The 22127-nt window shown below is 43.1% G+C and overlaps 1 long non-coding RNA gene across 2 annotated transcripts; it reads left to right on the forward strand.

Annotated features, from left to right (window-relative positions):
• Positions 1–16085: 16085 nt before the first annotated feature.
• On the forward strand, positions 16086–21732 carry LOC122241175. 2 transcript variants are annotated; one of them, XR_006221170.1, is made up of 4 exons: positions 16086–16185; positions 16509–16697; positions 20012–20428; positions 21239–21732. It is a non-coding gene; the product is annotated as an uncharacterized LOC122241175 (long non-coding RNA). The 2 variants fall into 2 exon arrangements; XR_006221169.1 differs by lacking the exon at positions 21239–21732 and having other exon boundaries at positions 20012–20803.
• The last annotated feature ends 395 nt before the right edge of the window (positions 21733–22127 follow it).

Below are 22127 nucleotides of genomic sequence, written 5' to 3' on the forward strand. Positions count from 1 at the left end.
CATCGGGATTTTCCTGATCCACGTATTTCTCATTCATGCAACAGACGTGATTATCGAGTGTCTACAGCGTACCAGTCTCCTAGGAGCTAGGGGTACAGCAATGAAGAAAGCAGACAAAAATTCCTGTCCTCATTGAGCTTTTTAGGTCTCTGGTTGTTTCATACGTATGCACTCATTTAATATTCTAAACAACCCTATGAGAGAGGTCTTCCCATTTTACGGATGAGGTTACTGGGGCACAGAAAGATTTAGCAACTGGTCTAAGATTACACAGCCACTAGGTGTTAGAGCCTGGATTTGAATGGAGGCGGTCTGATACAGGAGCCACCAGGACTTTGATCATGAGGCTATACCACGTAAACTTTGTCCTCTGACCAAGGTACACAAAGAGTAGTTGCACAAGAGGTACTTTAGCTTGTGTGTCTGGGAGGAAGAGGTAGAAGGCTGTGTGTGTGTGTGTGTGTGTGTGTGTACATATTCACTGAAATCTTATATGTACATAATCTGTGTACATATGCACTGTATACATGTATGTGCATATAATCACTGTGCATGTATGGGTATTTATCCACTCATTTACTCATGAAATTTTCATGAGCACCTCTTTTCTACCAGAATTCATGCAAAGTGCTAGAGATAATCGAATGAAAGCTTTTGCCCCTTTCTCCAAACGACTAATTTTTAGTAGGAAAAAAACATAAACAAATACCTGCAATATAATCGTGGCACTTATCACATTTTATTGTAGGGACTTCGTTGTTATCTTCAAAAGGCTATAATCGCCTTGAGACTAAAGCCAAACCTTTGCGTCTAGCATGGTGCATAAAAAGCCTTTAAAAAGTAGTCGTTGAATGAATGCTGAGCTGACAGTTGTAAGCTCCACATTCGGCCATCAGGGAATGTTTCAGGGCTGGCAAGTCACAGCTGCATAGAAGAGTTGGAAAAGGTGTATGATAATTTGAGTACATAGAAACAAAAGTGTAAAACCTCTGCTTTACATCATACACAAAACTGAATCCTAGACGGGTCATTGGCAAACGTTGAGTGATAAAATACAGCTTTTTGGGATAAAACAAAGGAGAACATATTCAAGAACTGTGATAGGCAAAGATTTCTTATATAGGAATAAAAAACACTAATGACTAAAGAAGAGACATAAATTGGAACTCATGAAAATTAAGAACTTATGTGTATAAAATACATGTCGGGTCCACCAAACTATGGCCAATGTACTAAATTCATCCTGCTATATGTCTTTGTACAGCCTGTGAGCTCAAAATGGTTTTTATATTTTCACGTGGTTGAAAAAAGTCAGGGGAAGAATAATATGTAATGATATGTGAAATGCACATGAAATTCAAAATATCAGTGTCCATAAATAAAGTTTTATTGGAATACAGCCATGCTTATTCATTTAATGTATGGCTGTCTACAGCTGCTTTTTTTCTACAGTGGCAGAGTTGAGTAGCAGCAACAGAGATCACATGGCTTACAAAGTCTAAAATAATTACCATCTGGCCCTTTATAGAAAAAGTTTGCTGACGGCAAAAATACACAAGTGAGAAAATGAAAAGGCAATTAGGGCAGATCAGGAAAAGACATATATTTACAAAGAGGACTCATATCCAGATTATATAAAGAACTACAAATCAGTTGGAAAAATACAGACAACCCCAATTTTTTTTTGGGGGGGGACAGAAAAAACCTTCAACAAGCACTTTGCAAGAGGATATACAAGTGGCCAGTAAGCATAGGACAAAGTACTCAACATCATAAGTCATTAGGGAAATGCAAATTAAGACCCAATTAAATCCCACTATATACCTATCAGAATAACTACAATGAAAAATCCTGACACTATCAAGCGTTGGTGAGGATGTGGGCCAACTGGAGTGAAAATTGGTCTAGCTACTTTGGAAAAGTCTTTGGCAATATCTACTAACACTAACCATATGCTTATCCTATGGCCCAGCACTTCCACTCCTGGGGATGTGCCCAACGAAGATAAGGGCATATGTCCACCAAAAGACCTGTGCAAGATGATTCATAGCAGCTTTATTCATGATAGCTCACAAATGGAAGCAACACAGGCACCCATCAAAACAGAATGACTGTATAATACACAATGGAATACTATGGAGTGGTGAAAAAGAATGGACTCCATCTACACGGAGGACCATGGATGAATCTCTCATACATAATGTCAAACAAAGAAAGCGACACAAGAACACATACTACATTGCTTTATAAGAAGTGTGAAAACAGTTAACTAGTCTATGGTGATAGAACTCAGAATAGTGGTCGCTTTGGGAGGAGGGGTTATTAACTGGGCACAGGTATGTGAAAGCTTCCTGGGTGCTTGATTTGAATGGTGCTTACATAGATATACACATATGTAAAATTTAATAGTATGAAATCAATACACGGGCATAAAGCTTTATGCTTCATTGCTTGTATGTTATACCACAAGTTTAAGAGACTTAAACTATAAAAAGGTACCCAAAGTAGAAGTGAAATATGAATAAGGAAGGGAACAGTTCTGTATGGTATGGATGGGAAAAGGGAGAAATGGGGGAATTTCTTCAATATGCCAGATTGTTATCATTGGATTACATTTATCTACTTGATGTTTGGCCAACAGGGAGTTAATAATTCTTCTGAAAATTTAACCTACCTAGTCATCCCAACTCCAAAACAGATGCCAGCCCCACCTGGCACTTGGACCACATTAACGGCCATGGCCATATGAACATCTCTTTCTCAGATAATTCGTAGTCGTCCACCTCACCTAGTTCTGCATAGGCACTGCCTTCCCAAAAAGCACGTCTACAAGGCAACCTTTCAACCTGAAGAAAAAAAGATGGGGAATGTGAGGAAGTCCAGCGTGAAGGCAAAGTAAAACTAAGACAACTTCACTGACTATAGTGGACTCACCCCCTTTGGAGGGGTAATTCACCCCTTTGGCGGGGATGAATCCACTCACACCTTGGAATGGTCACCCCTCCAAAGATATGTTTATGTCCTAATTGTCAGAACCTGTGATTGTGACCTTATTTGGAAAAAGCGTCTTTGTAGGTGTAATTAAGGTTCTTGAGATCATCCTGCATTACGAAGTTGGGACCAGAATCCAAAGACAAGTGTCCTTTTAAGACACAGAAGAGAAGACATGGACACACACAAGAGAAGACCCTGTGACAGTGGCGAAAGAGGGGACAGTGAAGCAGCCAGAAAGCTCTGTGGCGGCCGCTGGGAGCTGGAAGAGGCAAGGAATGGGTTCTCTCCAAAAGCCCCCACAGAGAGCACGGTTCTGCTGGATTTTGGCTTTCTGGTCTCCAGAGCTGTGAGAGAACACATTTTTGTTGTTTTAAACCCCCCGGTTAGTAGTAATTTGTTGAAGTAGCCCTTACAAAGTCATACATGGAGTTATCGAGTACGTTATCTTCTTCAGTCCAACAGAAACTTTTCACTTTTCTCTTTCAGTGTTAGAAGTGGAGAAATGGGACACAGCATGACACAGACAGGACGATGCAGGGCCTTTGCACTGACCACTCCCACTGTTGGGAAGTTCCCCTCCTCAGGCCTTTACTGTATTCGCCATATCCACGTCTCTCCTGACGCCACTGCTTGCTTTGTCCCCATAGAATTTACATATTTTACTTGTTTCTTCCCTGTAGTCCTTGACCAGACTTCAAACTCCATCAGGATAAGCATTTTTGTCTTGATTTCCCTTTGGTTTCCTTAGTGCAAATATCTGTTGCCTAAATCAGTAAATAAGTGAATGAATGAGCGGGTGAATGAATGAATACGTAGCTGGGATGGAAGACACAAAGGCCGCAGGAAGAGTTCATGATAATTTTAGGTATTGTCAAATCACTTGAAGAAGCCTGCTTCCCTGTTATTCATTAGAAAAAAGACATGATGCGGGGTTTCTTTTTTTTTTTTTACGTTTATTTTTGAGACAGAGAGAGACAGAGCATGAACGGGGGAGGGGCAGAGAGAGAGGGAGACACAGAATCTGAAGCAGGATCCAGGCTCTGAGCTGTCAGCACAGAGCCCGACGCGGGGCTCGAACTCACGGTCTGTGAGATCATGACCTGAGCTGAAGTCGGAAGCTCAACCGACCGAGCCACCCAGGCGCCCCTAATTTTTTTTTTTTTAACGTTTATTTATTTTTGAGACAGGGAGAGACAGAGCATGAACGGGGAAGGGTCAGAGAGAGGGAGACACAGAATCTGAAACAGGCTCCAGGCTCTGAGCTGTCAGCACAGACCCCGACGCGGGGCTCGAACTCACAGACCGCGAGAACGTGACCTGAGCGGAAGTCGGCCGCTTAACCGACTGAGCCACCCAGGCGCCCCTAACATGATGCGGGGTTTCATCTCTTAGCAGCCAGTGTTTCAAACCACCTCGACCTTTCCATAATTACCGCATCTGCTTCACTAAGCTGGATTCCATATTTGCTGAGTGCATTCTATCTCCTCAACCTGGATTGTGCCTCCTCTTTTCGAGATTCCTTTCTCCATTTTCCCCTCTTTGGTCACTGTTAACTGGCCTTTATCTCCCATCCTAAACTGTTGGGCAGGTAAGTAGGCTTTCCTATATTGAGTGTCTCAGGTTAATCCAGTCTGGATAAGAGTAAGAAGTTCTACTGAGGCAAAATTCAGGTGGAAAAATAAGGAAGGAAACTTTAGTAACATTCTTCGAACACCTACTACCTACTGGTTCCCTTCTTTTGTATCATCTCCTCTCTTCATGTTAACCCCGTGACTTAATAATAATAGCAACTACCTACATCATGCTTGTCCACCAAGCCCAAAGCATTGTGTGTGTATTATCTAATGCATATATTATTTGATAGCCCTGTGGGATAGGTGCTTTTATTATCCGTATTTGGGGGTGAAGAAAATGGGATTCGAAGAGGTAACTTGTCCCACGTTACACTGCTGTGGTCATGGATCCAAATCAGGCAGTTGAGGCTCAAAGTCCGTGTTCTTAACCAAAAAGCTGTGATAATCCAGTGGGTTATTATTTGGCTATTAAAGGGTATTGTAATCTTCACTACCAGATGAAGGAATCAGGGAAAAAAATAACTTTTCGCAGTGTCACATAGCTTGCAAATGGCGGAGCCAACATTGGAACCCAATCTGAACTGTATATCAAGCTACCTATGTACATCTCTACCTGGTGGTTCTCAAATGTAGCATATCCAGAACTCCCGGACCCCAAGCCACTCTTCTCGTAGGGGTCTCCATCTAATGGAATGGAGTCCTCCTCTACCCCGAGCCTTCATGCCCTACATCAGTCTGTCACCAACTTTATCTACTTATCCCTCCAAAGTAGATCCTAAGATCCATCTCTCGTCTCTGCCTCTACTTCAACAATCCTTTCTTCTGCATCTCCTGCAATAACCTTTTAATTGCTCTATTTCTACATTTGTCCTGTTCTAATTCTCCCAGCCAGAATGTTTGTTTTTTTTTAATGGAAATTTGATTATGTCACTTACCTGCTTGAAGCTCCTTAAAACTTCTTTCAGGCTTGTGATAAAATTTAAAATTCTCCATGATACACTCTTAATCTAACTCTCCAGCTTATTTCACACTTTGCTCATACACTGGGGATTTTGGCTTTCCCTCTTTCTTTTAGATACTAAGTTCCTTTCTAATCTGGAATCTTTACATATTCTGCTCCCATTTTATTATGTTCTGTCCTTTCCTCCTATTACCTTCTGTTGTGTTTATTTGTTTGTTTGTTTAGAGAGAGAAAGAGATGTAATTCACCTATCATAAAACATACCCGTTTATAGTGTACAATTCAGAGACACCTGGGTGGCTCAGTTGGTTCAGCGTCTGACTTTGGCTCAGGTCATGATCTCACAGTTCGTGAGTTCGAGTCCTGTGTCGGGCTCTGCACTATTAGCGGAGGATTGGGATTCTCTTGGGATTTGCTTGCGATTCTCTCTCTCCCTCTGTATCTGCCCCTCCCCTACTCACACTTTCTCTCTCTCTCAAAATAAATAAATCAACTTAAAAAAAATAAAGTGTACGATTCAGTGGTTTTGGTATATTTGCAGAGATGTGCAAATATAACCACAAGTCAATTTTAGAACATTTTTTTGTCATCCCCAAAAGAAACCTGTGCCCACTAGCAGTCACTTCCTGTCTCTTCCATCCCCTCCAGTCCTGGGTAGCCACTAGTCCATTTTTCCATCTCTATGGGTGTGCTTATTCTGGACATTTCATATAAATGGAGTCAATACAATATGCAACCTTGTGGCTGATTTCTTTCACTTAGGATAATATTTTCGAAGCTCATCTAAGCTGTCGCATATATTCGTACGTCGCTTTTTTTTTTTTCTTACCAAGGATTTTGCATTCTGGACTATACCACATTGTTGTTGATGTATCCATTTGGTGACATTTGGGCCATTTCCACTTCTTGGTTTATTAGGAATGATGCTGCTATAAACATCTGTGCCATCGAAGGGACTGTAGCCCTTAGAAGACACGAAATGAAAGTTTGTTTTAGAACTAGGGTCAGAAAGAATCGTTCTGGCTGGGGTTTTTTTTGTTGTTTTTTTTTGGTTTTTTTTGTTTTTGTTTTTGTTTTTGTTTTTGTTTTTTTGTTTTTTTGTTTTTTTTGAGAATAGACTGGTGTGGACAAAGGGAGAAGCAGAGTCTGGTTAGAAGACCATTGCAGTCACCCAAGAGAGAGATGGTTATGGAATGGTTTAAGGTGCTAGCGGTAGAGAACGTGGCGAGAGACGTCGGATTCTGGAGATGTTTGGAAGGTAGAACCAGCTGGATTTGTTGACAAAATGGTATGTGGCAGGAAAAAAAGACAGACATCAGTAACGACTCCAAGGTTTTTAGCCTGAGTAACTAGAAGGATAAAGTTGCCACCAATAGAGAGAAGGAAGACTGAGTAAGCCTACCTGGGGTGGGGGGTGTAGAGCAGGAGCTCAGCGGGACATGAAAAATTCGAAATATCGATTAGTGATTCAGGATGTTAAGTAGACAGATAAGCATGTATTATAAGTTTATTTGTCCTTATTACATCAAATAGTATAGTACTAATTTAATTTTTTTTAATGTTTATTTATTATTGAGAGACAGAGAGAGACAGAGCATGAGCAGGAGAGGGGCAGAGAGAGGGGGAGACACAGAATCCGAAGTGGGCTCCAGGCTCTGAGCAGTCAGCACAGAGCCGGATGCGGGGCTCGAACCCACGAACCGTGAGATCGTGACCTGAGCCGAAGTCAGACGCTTAACCGACTGAGCCACCCAGGCGCCCCGCTAATTTAATTTTTTAATTTATTCAGTAAATAATTAGTGAATGCCTATTATGTGTAAGGCACCACTGCGGATAGCCAATGAAGATAATCTGACTCTGTTTACGTCTCAGACAGTATTCTACACATTGCCAGTCATCAGTGAAAGCAGTGTGGAGTCTGGAGACACAAATATTAGTTCTGTCTCTAGTCCAACTGGTTACCTGATCTTGGGCAACTATCTTCACTTATCTGTGCCTCAGTTTCTTCAACTTTAAAAAGGGGGGTCATGCAAGAAGATAGTCAAGATGCCCCCACCTGGCCCTAAAAATTCTTCAGTTTGCATATCTGAATTGAAGTCGATTTTTCCTCAGGTGATATCATTCCCTTGGAACTTAACCAGGGAAGACAGCTACTTTTCCTTCTCCCAGTAATTCACTGGACAAAGAAAAAGTTGTTCTATACACAGACAGTCCCGACCTACAATGGTTCAACTTACGATTCTGCAACTTCACGGTGGTGTGAAAGTGATACGCATTCATTGGAAACCATGCTTCGGATTTTGAATTTTGATCTTTCCTCGGGCCAGCTGTACATGGTATGAGGTTCTCTTGTGCTGCTAAGCAGGAAGAGTGAGTCACAGCTCCTAATCAGCCCCATGATCACGAGGATGAGTATCCAATACGCTTGCAACCGATCTGTACCTGTACAACCATGCCATGTTTTCTGTCTGAACAGTATTCAGTAAATTACATGATATTCAACAGTTTATTATAAACACTTTATAAAATACACTTTATGTTGGGTGATTCTGTTCAACCATAGGCTACTGTAAGTGTCTGAGCATGTTTAAGGCAGGTCAGGCTAAGCTGTGATGTTTGATAGGTTGAGTGTATAAAGTGCATTTTTGACTTGCGATATTTTCATTTTACAATGAGTTAGCAGGGTGTAACCCCACCGTAAATTGTGGCAGACCTGTATCTGTGACTTTCCGTGGCCACTTCCATACTTGTGCTTCTCTTCCATAAACTTAATGATCTCTCTTCATTAAAAATTAGGGGCCCCTGGGTGGCTCAGTCGGTTGGGCGTCCAACTTCAGCTCAGGTCACGATCTCGCAGTCCGTGAGTTCAAGCCCCGCGTCGGGCTCTGAGCTGATGGCTCAGAGCCTGGAGCCTGCTTCTGATTCTGTGTCTCCCTCTCTCTCTGCCCCTATCCCGTTCATGCTCTGTCTCTCTCTGTCTCAAAAATAAATAAACGTTAAAAAAAAAATTAAAAAAAAAAACTAAATGAATCTTGGGGTGCCTGGGTGGCTTAGTTGGTTGAGTGTCCGACCTTTCACTTTGGCTCAGGTCGTGATCTCAGTCATGAAATCGAGCCCCCTGTCAGGCTCCACACTGAGCGTGGAGCCTGCTTGGGATTCCTTCTCTCCCTCTCTTTCTCTGCCCCTCCCCTGCTCATGCACATTCTCTCTCTCAATAAATAAACTTAAAAAAATATATAAATAAAAACTAAATGAATCTTTTAAAATTGGTATTCTAAGAGTAATATGTATTTAATGTAGACAAAATGAAAATTATGCTGCCTCTGCTAATTTCTCATAACCCTATACTCACATGGCTGCTATGGCATTTGTAACATTTTGCCCGTTATTACAGTTATTTGTGTGCTTGGAGATAATACATTTCATGAGGTCAGTAATTGTGTCCCATTCGTTTTTACAGCTCCCATAGTGTTCAGTTCAGGGCCTTGTCAATAACAGACATCCCCCAAATGTGTACTGAATTAATGAGCAAGCCAACAGGCCATGTATGATAAATTTTTAAAATTCTAATATACAATAAAATAAAATTTCCCCTCTGATGTCTGTGGGTATTTTTCTGCTCTTTTGAGCTCTTATGTAATATTGTGATAGCTCTTTTGATTTTATACACACCTATGAGGTCACTGAAGGGAGAGAGAAGAAGAGAGAGAAAGGAAGAAAGGAAGGAAGGGAGGAAGGAAGGAAGGTCATCCTTAATTTCATGGAGTAAAATCATCTTCAAGTAGGAAAGAATTAAGACACATGAGTCAATTTGGGGCTTAAGCTGATAGTCCCATAGTAACAAGAAGAAAAGGTTACATAAAGGAACTTTGTTGTCCCTCAATCTCTTACAAGAATGATAAGCCTATTTATCCTTAGCAAAATAAAAAGGCTTCCTTTCTTTATGATATTATTTAAAGTCAGTTTTTCCATTTTTTTTTTACCCAGTTGGTATGATAATAATAAAGAAGGCATTATTTTGTAGTTGAATCTGGGCAAAGTATTTTGTCTGATACCCTAAACTGTGGGTTGGAGTGGAGATAACCGCCCCAAGGTAATCATACTTAAAAGTTTATGCATGCCCTTGAGCATTCTTTCTAGGTCATTCTCCTAGAATAGTTAGTAGTTATTCAGGTTCCAGGATTTGGAATAGATACCCTCTCTTAAAATAGGGAAGGAAACACAGGAGAGAATATTAGGGCTAATGTCTGTGGAAATTTTCTTAACCCTTAAGGGGCATGTCTCTGAATTTTTAATCTGGGGTGTCTGCCTAAAAGACTCAGTTGAGTAAATTTGATATTGTGAGTGTGGAGTCAGATAGGCTATACTGCTTACTAGTGTGTGTGATCATGGACAGTTACCTCAGCTCCTTGTCCTTGAGTTTCCTGATCTGTAAAATAAGAGAGTTAGGTCTGCTTTGCAGTGTTCTGGAACAGATGAAGTAAAGAACGTACACTGAAATAAACTGCTCCATCAATGGTAACTCTTATAATTCAGTGACAGAATAAGATTACTCCTTATAAACCACATTCTGTTATGGAAGATTAATGCTTCATGTTTGGTAACTAAATGAAATGCTCAAATTTCTAAAATTTGTAGACAAATGAGGAAAAGAAGTTTATTATTCTATATCAGGCAAATACATACACTGAAAGAGAAAGAGTGAAAGGCAAAAACACAAGACTGAGCGCTCATGGAAGCCAATAAAAACCTTTGCCTTAAAAAGCCCGCAAGGCCGTCTAAATTCTTCAGAGACTTTGTCATCAGACCTCTAGATCACTTGAGGGCATCTAGACAGGAGGAAGGGTGATAGAGTCTAAACTACTTCCCCCTGTAATGTATGTAAAACTGGTCTGAAGCCTGGGATTGGGAGGCCACAAATACAAGGACACTGGAATTGGCTATTTGTTATGAAATTATATCTTACAGATCCTCTGTCTTACAGACGATAATGAAAAGCTGAGAGCAATTAACAATAGAAAATGAACTACGAAGCCCAGAGAGCCTCTTTGGTATCCTACAGGCCCCTTTTCTCTTGTAGTGAGAGGCAGAAGAAGCTAAAAACCAAACTCAGAATTAAATAGAGTTCCTAGCTTCAAAGACAATTGAATATATAACCCAAGAAGGTCTATTATGCCAATGTCAGGGCCCTGCTTGGGAAGCCCAGGAATCTCGACACACAGGATAAGGACATCTGCGTATTTCTTGAAGATTTATGCACCACAGACTTATATAAATCCTCAGAGCCTGCAAAGATGACCTACCTCTCTTCGACAGTGCAACTGGGCCCAAACTACAAAGTTAATAGGTATGTGGAGTGACAGCCAGGTCCATGTTTAGCCTGATGAGGGAGGACAGGGTACTCCACAACAGCCGCGAGAGTGAGTCGGCATTTTCCACATGGAACCGAGGGTACCTGAGCACTGGATCTTGTGAAATTTTCTCAAAGGGCCTGGCACATAAGACTGAACGTGGTAGAGTTTCTTGAGTTGGGGTAACTCTCTTGAGATACTGGGTTTAGCATCCTTCCAAGAAACTCAGGTGACAGTACAAACCCAATGCAAGGGAGACCAAAGAAAGCAATGGTTTATGCTGAGCTAAGTTGAAATGCTTGAGTCTCTGTAGCGTATGGTGAACAGGAAGAATAAAAAGCTCAGGCAATGGGCGCACTTGAGTAGATATACCACGGGAGGCTAAAGAACCCACCGGAGGGTTTTGTCCCACGAGGTTCCATAAGTCATGCAATTTGCCAAGGCCATCAGGTTTATGCCAGTGAGAGAACCATTGGCATCACGAAGAAGTTTAGCGGTGGCTCCCGTCTGACAGTAGGGGAGGTAGGAGAACTTGGCTCATCGATGGGAGGGGACGAAGACACGTGGTAGTGCTTAACCGCCAAGGCTTCACAATGGTTCACGATGATTGTAATGATGGACAAAGTTGATGTGGCATCCAAGAGAATGTGACCTGCAGGGCTGTAGAGTTTATTAACAGAACACAGTGTCCCTCAGGACAAAATAGAAGGGGTCGGGGGGGAGGGAAACTCTGTGCTGGTTTACGTCTCCAGCCAAAAGAAAGCAAGAATGGGATAAACAGACGGCTGCAGAAAGCTGTCTTAATAAAATTTCACCATCCCTCGCTCAGTTTCTGGACCTGTGCCAGATACCAAACCTGGAGTCCATTTCAGTACAGGTCCAGTCAGAAGACAGAAACTACACTGTGATGTTTTAAATTAAATTTTTTAAAATGTTTATTTATTTTTGCAAGAGAGAGGGAGAGACAGAGCGCGAGCAGGGGAGGGGCAGAGAGAGAGGGAGACACAGAATCCCAAGCGGGCTCCAGGCTCTGAGCTGTCGGCACAGAGCCCGACGGAGGGCTCAGACTCACCCGCTGTGAGATCATGACCTGAGCTGAAGTCAGATGCTTACCTGATTGAGCCACCCAGGCGCCGCTACACTGTGATTTAAACAGGAGAAGTTCAGTGCAAAGAATGATCAAGCTATGATAAAAGAGTCACTGTAAGATACAAATAGATCTTGGGGCTGAGGGAGAGTAACCAAGGCAGGACAAACGTGTACAGGACTTTAGACCTCACTGGAGACAGTAGAGTTGCAGTCCACTGGGTGGTGAAAAATTCTCCAACATCCCACATCAGAGATGGTCCACAGTCGTTGGGCAAGCAGGAAGCAGCCCTTGGGGTCACAGACAAGCCACAACCAGTGGACACGCACAGGGTACAGGAGAAAGCTACTTCCATAAGGGAGCTACACGTTACTGGGCTTCAGTGCGTCTTTTTAAATTTCTTTTCCCATAAGTTCTGAAGTGCTTTCAAAAGGGTCCATCTGTGGACTCTACCACAGTCCTTACAGACTGCCATAATGGCCCAACGCCATAGCCACGTAAGTTTCTAAGGCACTTGCTTCATCTGGCACTCCATCACAATCCACGACAGTGTGATTACTCGCGATGCCATCACATGCACTGAGTCACTAGCATCCCGCTTCCCGTTAGCAATGGGTTCAGCGCTGCACTCAAGACCAGGGGATGACCCATCTCATTCCAAATCCTAACTCTCTGGAGCCATTCCCAGTGTGTAGCAGTCTGGGTCCAATCGAGAGACAGCAACCACACCATGATTTTAAAAGGGCAGGTTCAAGAGTAAGAATAATTAGGCTCTGATCAAAAAGTAAGTATAAGATGTAAGGGTACTCTAGGGCTGAGGGAAAAATACCCAGGAAGGACAGACTTCTATGGAGGGAGTTCTCTGAAGGCTGGGGTTCAGATCTTGATGGCGAAGGTATGGTTGCAACCCATTAAATGACAGGGAAGTCTGCTGGCTTTCCTAGGCCAGAGCTGGTTAGTTTCCGGGCAAGCAGGGAGAGAATCGTTGTGGGGGAAGGTTGGCCACAGTGGCCAGTGCAAATGGGATGCCTGGAGAGCACAGTGTCTATGTCAGGAAGGTCACGCCATTGTAAGGGATACCAAACCTGGCGTCCTCTCCCTCTGGGGGAGAGGTAGAGGCCAGCAGAAGGAGGTGCTGGTGCAGGCAAGAGCCTTGGAAGGCACGATATCTGTATTGAGAGGGCCATGGGAAGATTATCAGGCTAGGCTGGGCTGTGTATTCTGGGAGCAAGGCTGGATCGGCACCACTGACCGCGTCACTGACTGACAGCACAGCAGCCAGAATGAGTGGAAAAAGCTCCTTGCTTCTCCCTGTATTATTCTTCTAGCACCCGCCACCGAGAAAGATTAGCATTTTGCTCACTGCAAAGGATAAATCCTTAAAAACATTTCATCCATGATCATAGAGTACGCACTGACGTGTAAATTTGGAGCTGAGAGGCAATCAATTGATAATTAGGACACCAGTGAATAACGAAGTCGTTTGTCTCCAGGAAGAAGGACCCTGAAGTACCACAGCAAAATACTCAAATTCTCTTTGTTCTTTCCCAAAGGATGAACGGCTGTTTGCTTGGGTGACTATACACTGGGGAGAGAGAAATACCAATACCTTTGGAAAATTATTGGAACAGGGTCTGCTATTTGATATTGATAGCGCGATGGTTAATTTTATGTGTCAACTTGGCTAGGCTCTGATGCCCAGATGTTTGTCATAATACCAGACTAGATGTTGTGGTGTAGGTATTTTTCAGGCGTGGCTAACATTTAAAATTAATAGACTTCGAGTAAAGCAGATTACTCGCCATCATTCCAAGTGGGCCTCATCCAATCGGTCGAAGGGGTTAAGAATGAAGACCGAGGTCCTCTTTAGGGAAAAGGAATTCTGCATCCAGACTGCCTCTGGACTTAAGCTACCATATCAACTCTTCCCTGGGTCTCCACACTGCCAGCCTTCCTTGCAGATATGCCTGTCCCTATAATCACATGAGCCAGTTCCTTAAAATCTCTTTCTTTACACAACACACACACACACACACACACACACACACTTTTGATTTTGTTTCCCTGAAAAACCTTGACTAATACAGATACCTAGAAACCAGGTGTCATTATAACCCTCTGCCGAGTGGATGCAAAAGTGAACCAGGAATTAAGTGGATCCATGGCCACAAGATAGGTTAAAATCAATATACTATGTCTGTGCACTGACCCTGTGGCTATTTCCCCAATTCTTGATTATATCACGGAGACCGAATTACTTGGCATTTGAAGTAACGCTTGGCTTGTGGGGATAAGAAATATGATAGTAGGTCAAGTAAAAACCTCTGAAACTGCCCCATCCTCACCCCTAATCAAGGTAGAAACAGCATTGTATCCCAGGGAGGATGGAATGGATTCGTATCAGCCTTAACGTATCTCAAGGATGCAGTGATGGTGGCCACCACCTTGTCTCCATGTGACCAGCCAGTCTTGCCTCTGCAGAAACCAGATGCTAGATTCTGGAGAACAACAGTAGGCCACTGCAGGCCCAACCAAGTAACATCCCCAATTGCAGCTAATATGCTAACCATGGTATCTTAACTACAGCAGATCAATTATGGCCTTAGGTACATGGTATCTGGCCATTAATATGAAAGATGAATTCTTTTCTATCCTGATCAAGAAAAAGGACCAGAATCGGTCCCTATGAAGTGGAGAACTATACACGTTCACAGTTTTGCCAGTGTGCTCTGTTAACTCTTCTGCTATCTGACATTAACACAGTCCGAAGAGATCTGAACTTTCCGGGTGTCCCACAAAACATCACATTCATTCATTCCAGTGACGACATCACTCTGATTTGACAGGGTGAGCAAGAATTGGCTAGCACGCTGGAAGCCTTGATAAAGTGTGTGCATGTACTCCAGCAGGTGGACCATACATCCTCGGATAATTCAGGGGCCTGCCATTTCAGTGAAGTTCTTAAAACCCCAGTGGTCAGGCGTATCCCAGAACGTCTCCTCCAAAGCAAAAGACAAATTGCTGCATCTTGCACGTTTCCATAAAGAGGAAAGCACAATGTCTGGTAGGCTTCTTTGGGTTCTGAAGGCAATAAATTCCACATCTAGAAATACTGCCCTTCTACCGGTGTCCATCATGAAAATTTGTCAGCTTTGCACGGGGTCTAGAATAGGGAAGGACTCTGCAGCAGATCCAGGCAGTGGTACAAACAGCTACTCCACTTGGGCCATACAATTTGGCAGATGCTATGGTGCTGGAACTATCAGCGGTGGGGACATTGTAGCATAGAGTCTGTGACAAGCTCTAGTGAAAGGGTCACCATGCAGGCCCTTGGGTTTCTAGAGCAAAGACCCTGATCCACAGCGAAGAATTATACGCTTTCTGGAATACTGCTCCTGGTATGCTGCTGGGTCCTGGTAGATTAGAACGATGACCATAGGGTACTAAGTGACCAGGCATTCAGAACTGCCCATAATGACCTCGGAGCTCTGATAGACCCACCGGGTTATAAAGGTGGACAGTCTCAGTAACAATCCATCCTAAGATGAAAGTGTTACACCGGGGGTCAAACGTAAACAGAACCGAAGGGCACAAGTACCTTGCATAATCAGGTATCTCAACCCCATCCCCACCCCCGCCGCAAAGAACCCTGCGGGAGATACTCCCAGGGCGGAAGTGGACAGCAGTGGCCACAGAGATGTACCGCTTAGCTCTCCCTTCAAGAGAGAACAGCTACAGTTGCAAAGATTGAAGTCATTTGACAGCTTCCATTTCAGTGCCTTCAGGATACACTTTGGCTTAACTGAAACCTTACTTTTCTCAGGCAACCCAAGCCAACGACTAAGCACAATGGAGATATGTTATGGACTGAGTGTTTGTGTCCCCCTCTCACTAATTTATACATTGAAGCCCTAACCCCTAAGGTGATGGTGCTGTGATATGAGTCTCTGTGTTCCCGCCAAATTCATATGTTAAGATAATAATGCCCAATGCGATGGCAGTAGGTGGGGCCTTTGGGCAGTGCTTACGTCACAAAGGGGAGGTCCTTTGGTCATGAGGGCGGAGCTCTCACGAATGAAATTAGTGTTCTTAGAGCACACACAGTTCCCTAGCCCTTTCTGCCACGTGAGGACACAGCATGAAGCCTGTGACCCAGAAGAGGACCCTCCCGCCCGACCACGCTGGCATCCTGATCTCAGGCTTCCAGTCTCCAGAACCGTGAGAAAAAAATAAATTTTTGTTGTTTATAAGCTATCCAGTCTGTGGCATTTTGTTATAGCAGCCAGAACAGCCTAAGACAGGTGGGATTTGGAGATGGGGACTTTGACGTTAATTAGGGTTAGATCAGGTCATGACCATGGGGCCCTCATAATGTGATTAGTGGCCTTATAGAAGAGGGAGAAAGAGAGCTCTCTCTTTGTCCTCATGAACATGGAGGAAAGCCCACATGAGGACACAGAGAGAAGGCAGCTATTTGCAAGCCAGGAAGGAGTTCTTACGAGGAAATGAACCCCGTCTAACTTTGATCTTGGACTCCTCAGCCTCTGGAACTATGAGCCCCCTCGTCTATGACAGTGTGTTAATGCAGCCCAAGCAGATGGAATCGGTGTATGGCCACCAAGACCCAACCAGGACTCTTAGTCTTTGCTCCAGAGCTCCTCATCAGGCTGATTCAGACTTCGGCAGGTCTGCATTACAGTCCTCCCCTTACTGGTAACTCAAAGGATCTGGTAAGTCAAAGGATCTGTGGTTTGACTTTTTTTTAAATACAAGCAAACTAGCTTATATATTTGAATCCTCTCCTCCCTTTCCTGGATAAATGATAACGTTCTCCGTATGCTTTCTCCTCCTCGCTGTTTACACTTAATATATTCTAAAGATAACTCTATTGTAATATATAGACAATTTTATTCCTTTTTGTACATCTGCTTCGTACTCTATTATATGGAGGTGTTATAGCTTGTTCATTGAATCCCCCATTGAGACTTCTGACTTGTTTTCAGTGTTTCATTGTCACTTCACCTTTAGGAGGGAGCCTGAGAAGTGGGGCTGCTAAGTCAAAGAGCAAATAATGTGTATTTTGCTAGATATTTTTATTTTTGTAATTTTTTTGACGTTTATTTATTTTTGAAAGAGAGAGACAGAGAGCAGGGGAAGGGCAGAGAGAGACAGAGAGAGAGAGGGAGAGAGAGAAAGAATCCCAAGCAGGCTCCACGCTGCCAGCACAGATCCCAATGTTGGGCTTGAACCCACGAACTATGAGGTTATGACCTGAGTCAAAACCAAGAGAGGGATGCTCGACTGACTGAGCCACCCAGGGGCCCCAGGTTCTGACTTCTAATCCCAAAATCCATGGCTTTAATTCAAACTCTTGTGACCTCCTTGGACATGCTCTCTTACACATCGTATCATGGGTATGTTGAGGCACATGTACCTGGAGACTGAACAGACATTGACTAGAGAAAGGGCTTTCTAGGTAGAGCAAAATCATGCCCTAAGGGATATCCTAAGGGAAAGCATTTCCTAAGAGTAGGAACTGAAAGAAAGCTAATAAATTAGAAGCACAAAGAGGAAAAGAAAATAAACTGGAGATATAGGAGCCAGAACATGCAAGGTATGTAGACTAGATTAAAAATATTTTTTTATTATTTAAAAAAAAAAAGGATTCCCTACTTTATGCTAAACAGGACGGGACCCATGGGCAGTAAACGCTGCCAGAGGTTCATTTGAAATTCTAAGATAAGATAGTAAGCACTAAGTGGGAAATAAAATTCAGTGGGAAGGACTGGTTGATGACGTACATTTCTGAGTCATCGGCTAATGACATAATTTGGAATCACAGGTCTATATGAGAATGTCCCAGTATTGTAATGAGGAGGGGACAGGACTAGATAAAGTCTTAAGGTCCGGTGACATTCACTGCCAGAAAGAGGAAGAGCAGCACACAAATGTATAATCAAGAAACAGCAGCACGTTGTGGGCATTAAAAGGAAGCCAGGGAAGGAATAGTTAAAGAAGAGAATGCTTGGTTGTGTTGATTGCTGCTTGAGGTTGGGTTTAATGAAGCCACAAAAAAATACGATCATTAGACTGAGCAACAGAGCCCTTAGTAACTTCTAGAAGGTCACTGCCCGCGCAAGTGGAAGCCTCACTACAGTTTGTCGAGGAGAGAATAGAAGGTAAGAGAGTGGCGGGGCACCTGGGTGGCTCAGTCAGTTGAGCATCCCCTCAGCTCAGGCCATGATCTCGAAGTTTGTGAGTTCGAGACCCGCCTCCGGTTCACTGCTGTCAGCACAGAGCCCGTTTCGCATCCTCTGTCTCCCTCTCTCTCTGCCCCTCCCCTACGTGTTCTCTCTCTTTCTCTCTCTCAAAAAAATGCACAAATGTTAAAAAAAAAAAAAAGAAGGTAAGAAAATTGAGACAGCCTTTGTTTTGCTTCAGAGAAGTTTGACTGGGAAAGCAAGTACAGAGTGTAGAAATAGCTGGAGGCCTGGATGCAGTGAAGGGAGGTCTTTTAAAGGTGGGAAAAGTACAGTGAACGCAGACGGGAATAGAGGAAGAGGGGTTATGGCCACAACAAGGAGGGGAATGAGGAATCAAGGCCCCGAGAAGGCCAGGGGCAATCAGATCCATACTGAGGAATTGGCTGGCCATAGGAGAAGAGACACTCCACCAGATGGAATAGGAGGAAAGGAGAGGAGGGCAGGCGCAGATGGGCTTATTGACCTAGCGATAAGATGACCCAAGAGTGCCCATCTGATGGTGTCTATTTTCCCAATTAAATGTGAAGAGAGGTTGTCAGATGAAGGCGATAGTGATGGGGATAGAAGTTTGAGGCTAGAGGGTCTATGAAGCAGACACCCGAGAATTTGAAAGCGAGCTTTCAAGAGGAATGTGGTATGACGGTTGCCCCATGTGGACAGCTCATTTTAACTTGTCAGTTGGCATTACCATTCTCCTGTATTTAACATCCTGACTTGTAAATTAATCCAAATTGATCTCTGCAAGAGTTTGGTCTGAATTAACCAGATGATGGTTTCAATTCTCCCCTTATGTCTTAGTCTGGATCGCCCCAAAGCAGAGCCTGAAGCAGAGGGGGGGGGGGTGTGCTCTTATTTTATTAAGGAGTACAATCCCAGGGAAGGAGCGTGAAAGACAAAGAGAGCCAAGCAAGGAAGGTGAGAAAGCCCAAGTGCCAATGGTATATACCAGTTGCTGCAAAGTGCTATTGATTGCTGGATTCAAAGACTAGGCTCTTAAGAATCCGGACATGCTGTTTGTCAGGACTTCCCACTTGGCAGGGAAGGGGGTAGAAAGGAGGAAGAGTTTATCCATTGGCTGTGATCTATGAGATCGTAGTTTCATCCCCTACGCTTCCAGGTTGCATCTGTCCGGGTGCATGTGGACCCCTAGTAGGGATGTGCCGGGGTGGGAGGCAGGGCTGGAGGTGAAGTGCTTTCATCTTTGGCCTGTGTGAACTTTGTCAGAGCTCATACAGAGCTGGCCTGCCCATCTATGCCTAACGAGTTGGACTAAGAGGTAGAAACGTCCAAAGAAGTATCTCATATTACTTACACTTCACAATATGGCTTACTGATTTGACTCAAGTCAAGTAACGCTTTAGAAATCCAGACAACGATGGAAATGAACTAGCTGATTTTTGTTTTCGTTTTTGTTTTTTTTTTAATGCTTATTTATTTTTGAGAGAGACAGAGACAGAATGCGAGTGGGTTAGGGGCAGAGAGAGAGGGAGACACAGAAGCTGAAGCAGGCTCCAGGCTCTGAGCTGTCAGCACAGAGCCCGCTGCGGGGCTCGAACTCACTAGCTGTGAGATCATGACCTGAGCCGAAGTGGGACACTCAACCGACTGAGCCGCCCAGGTGCCCCTGAACCAGCTGTTTTTAAAGTCATTAACAGAAGTCCTCTAACCAGGGTGGTAGGCTGATCTGAGATTTTAAGATGCTTTGTACATAGCAGGAGAAGTTCAGATTTGCTTTGGGCAGACTTACACAGGAAACGATGTTAAAATTATTATTTCAACAGGGCAGAAGAATCTCATGGATTTTGAATGCTGACCTCCCCGACCCTTAATCAGAACGCTTCACTGTCCTGCCATCCAGTGTCCATCTCAGAGGGACGTTTGTAAGGAGTTGCTTTATCTGGTCCTCAGGGGCAGCCCTACCGACGTTTTGTGGCAGGGCAATTTCTAGTTATGGGGGACTACTCCCTGGCATTTGGGGATATTTATGTCCCCGTCCCCCACCTGCCTCCCTCCAGCCCTTGTGAGGACTGAAAACATTTGCACATTTTGAAATGTGCTCCAGCACCCCAACCTTTGAAAACCAGTGCTGGAGGGGTTGATGGTGAGCCCCTACCTTACAGATGAGGGAACCAGGGCTTAGAGAAGCTGGATAGCAAGGTCACGCTGGACATGAGCAGCGGATTTGGTACTCCATAAATGTAAGTGCTTTCCTAACTTCCCTCTGCAGAGGGTGTTTAAGTGAGTAGCAAGTTATTTAAGTTAGTGCATGTATGATAGGACACAATTTATTAAATATTTTCACAGAGCTGCGTTTCACAGTGAGGTTCACTTGTCAGATGGTCATGCTAACAAAGAGAGTAAATGATAGAGAAGTCAATAGAAGAAACGATAGAGAAGTCACAAAGTACAAAGACCATGAGGCGTTTGAGGAAAGATTATAGGAAGAAATTATAAATAAACTGGGCGATTCAGCCTAGAAATTGGAATGAGGATTTGCTAGTGGCCTTTGAGCATATGAAGGATTTTTGCACAGAGAATGGTGTGAATATGTGACATGCTATAAGGTCAGAGATGCTGTGAGTGAATGGTGTTTGCATCGGGATAGTGTTTGTAAAGAGCTTGAAAGCTTACCAAGCACTTTCATATACATTATCTCATCTAAATAATTTTTCTAGCATTGAGTCGAGTTTAAGGCGGTAGTGTTATATGTACTTGTTACGTACATGCATAAAAATGGGAGAAAACAAACATTACTGATAAAAATCAGAGAAAAGACTACTGAATATAAACATACGATGATTCGGTTTTAATTAGGAAGATGGGAGTTCATATAGGCAGGCCCGTGTCTGACCATCAGACGCCTAGGAAATTCAGGGAACTGGCTAATTTTAATGGAAGGTCTATGCATGCATTACAAGACCTGCCTAACCGAACGCACCAACAGACAGACCATCAATCAAAGTGAAATCAAATTCAAAGAGAAAATACGTATCCGTGACATATTGCAGATGGTCACTGAAAACAAACCCCAAATTAGAAGGAGTTGGGAACCAGGATTATCAGGAACGCATGAGGCACAATGCAAAGACAGGATAAAAAAGATGATATAAGAGAAAACTCTGGAAAAAACAGAAGAATTCTGAGAAGAACTCCTTACGTGAAAAAAAATTGCATGCAAGCCAGAACCATCTAATTCATTATTCATGAGGGATTGTTCGTCGTGTTACCTGTGTGTGTAACCCCAATAACCAGAAATGACATAAGAGGTAAGAATAATTGACTATGTATGCTGCATGACTATGTGTTTTCATAGCTACATTATCTGACTGAGTTTTAAATCCAGGAATTATCTCCTGTGATGGCGCTATTATCCCTTCCTCTTTGACATTATTTATTCAATAAATAGCATACCCACTGTGTGCCAAGCCTTCTTTAGGCACTGGTGAGACAGTAGAGAACAGAATAAACATGTTTTTGCTCTCATGGAGATTACTTTCTTGAATGTGTGTAGGGGGTGGGGAGGGGAGGAACAACAGGTGAACAAAATAAAGAAGTAACATTTGACCTTGCAGCGTGTCAAGGGTGGTAGGTGTTACAGAGATGCTAAAACAGGCAAGGAGGGTAGGCACTGTTGGGCATCCATAAAAAAATAGTATTTGGTGCTCAGGATAAAATATTCAGTGAAAAGAACAGGTCTGAAACTGCATATAAGTATATTGCCCATTTTTGTGTAAAAATACATTTAATACAATATGCACAGAAAAGAGAATCCAAGGGAATATTCCTAAAATTAAAGCAATTATCTTTTCAGTTGGTGAAACCAGGAGTGATTTTTAAAGTGTTTTTCTTTATATTTTACCATTTTGCTAGTTTTCTATGTTAGCACATATTACTTTT

Source organism: Panthera tigris, chromosome C1, assembly GCF_018350195.1.
Source record: "Panthera tigris isolate Pti1 chromosome C1, P.tigris_Pti1_mat1.1, whole genome shotgun sequence".
NCBI lineage: Eukaryota > Metazoa > Chordata > Mammalia > Carnivora > Felidae > Panthera > Panthera tigris.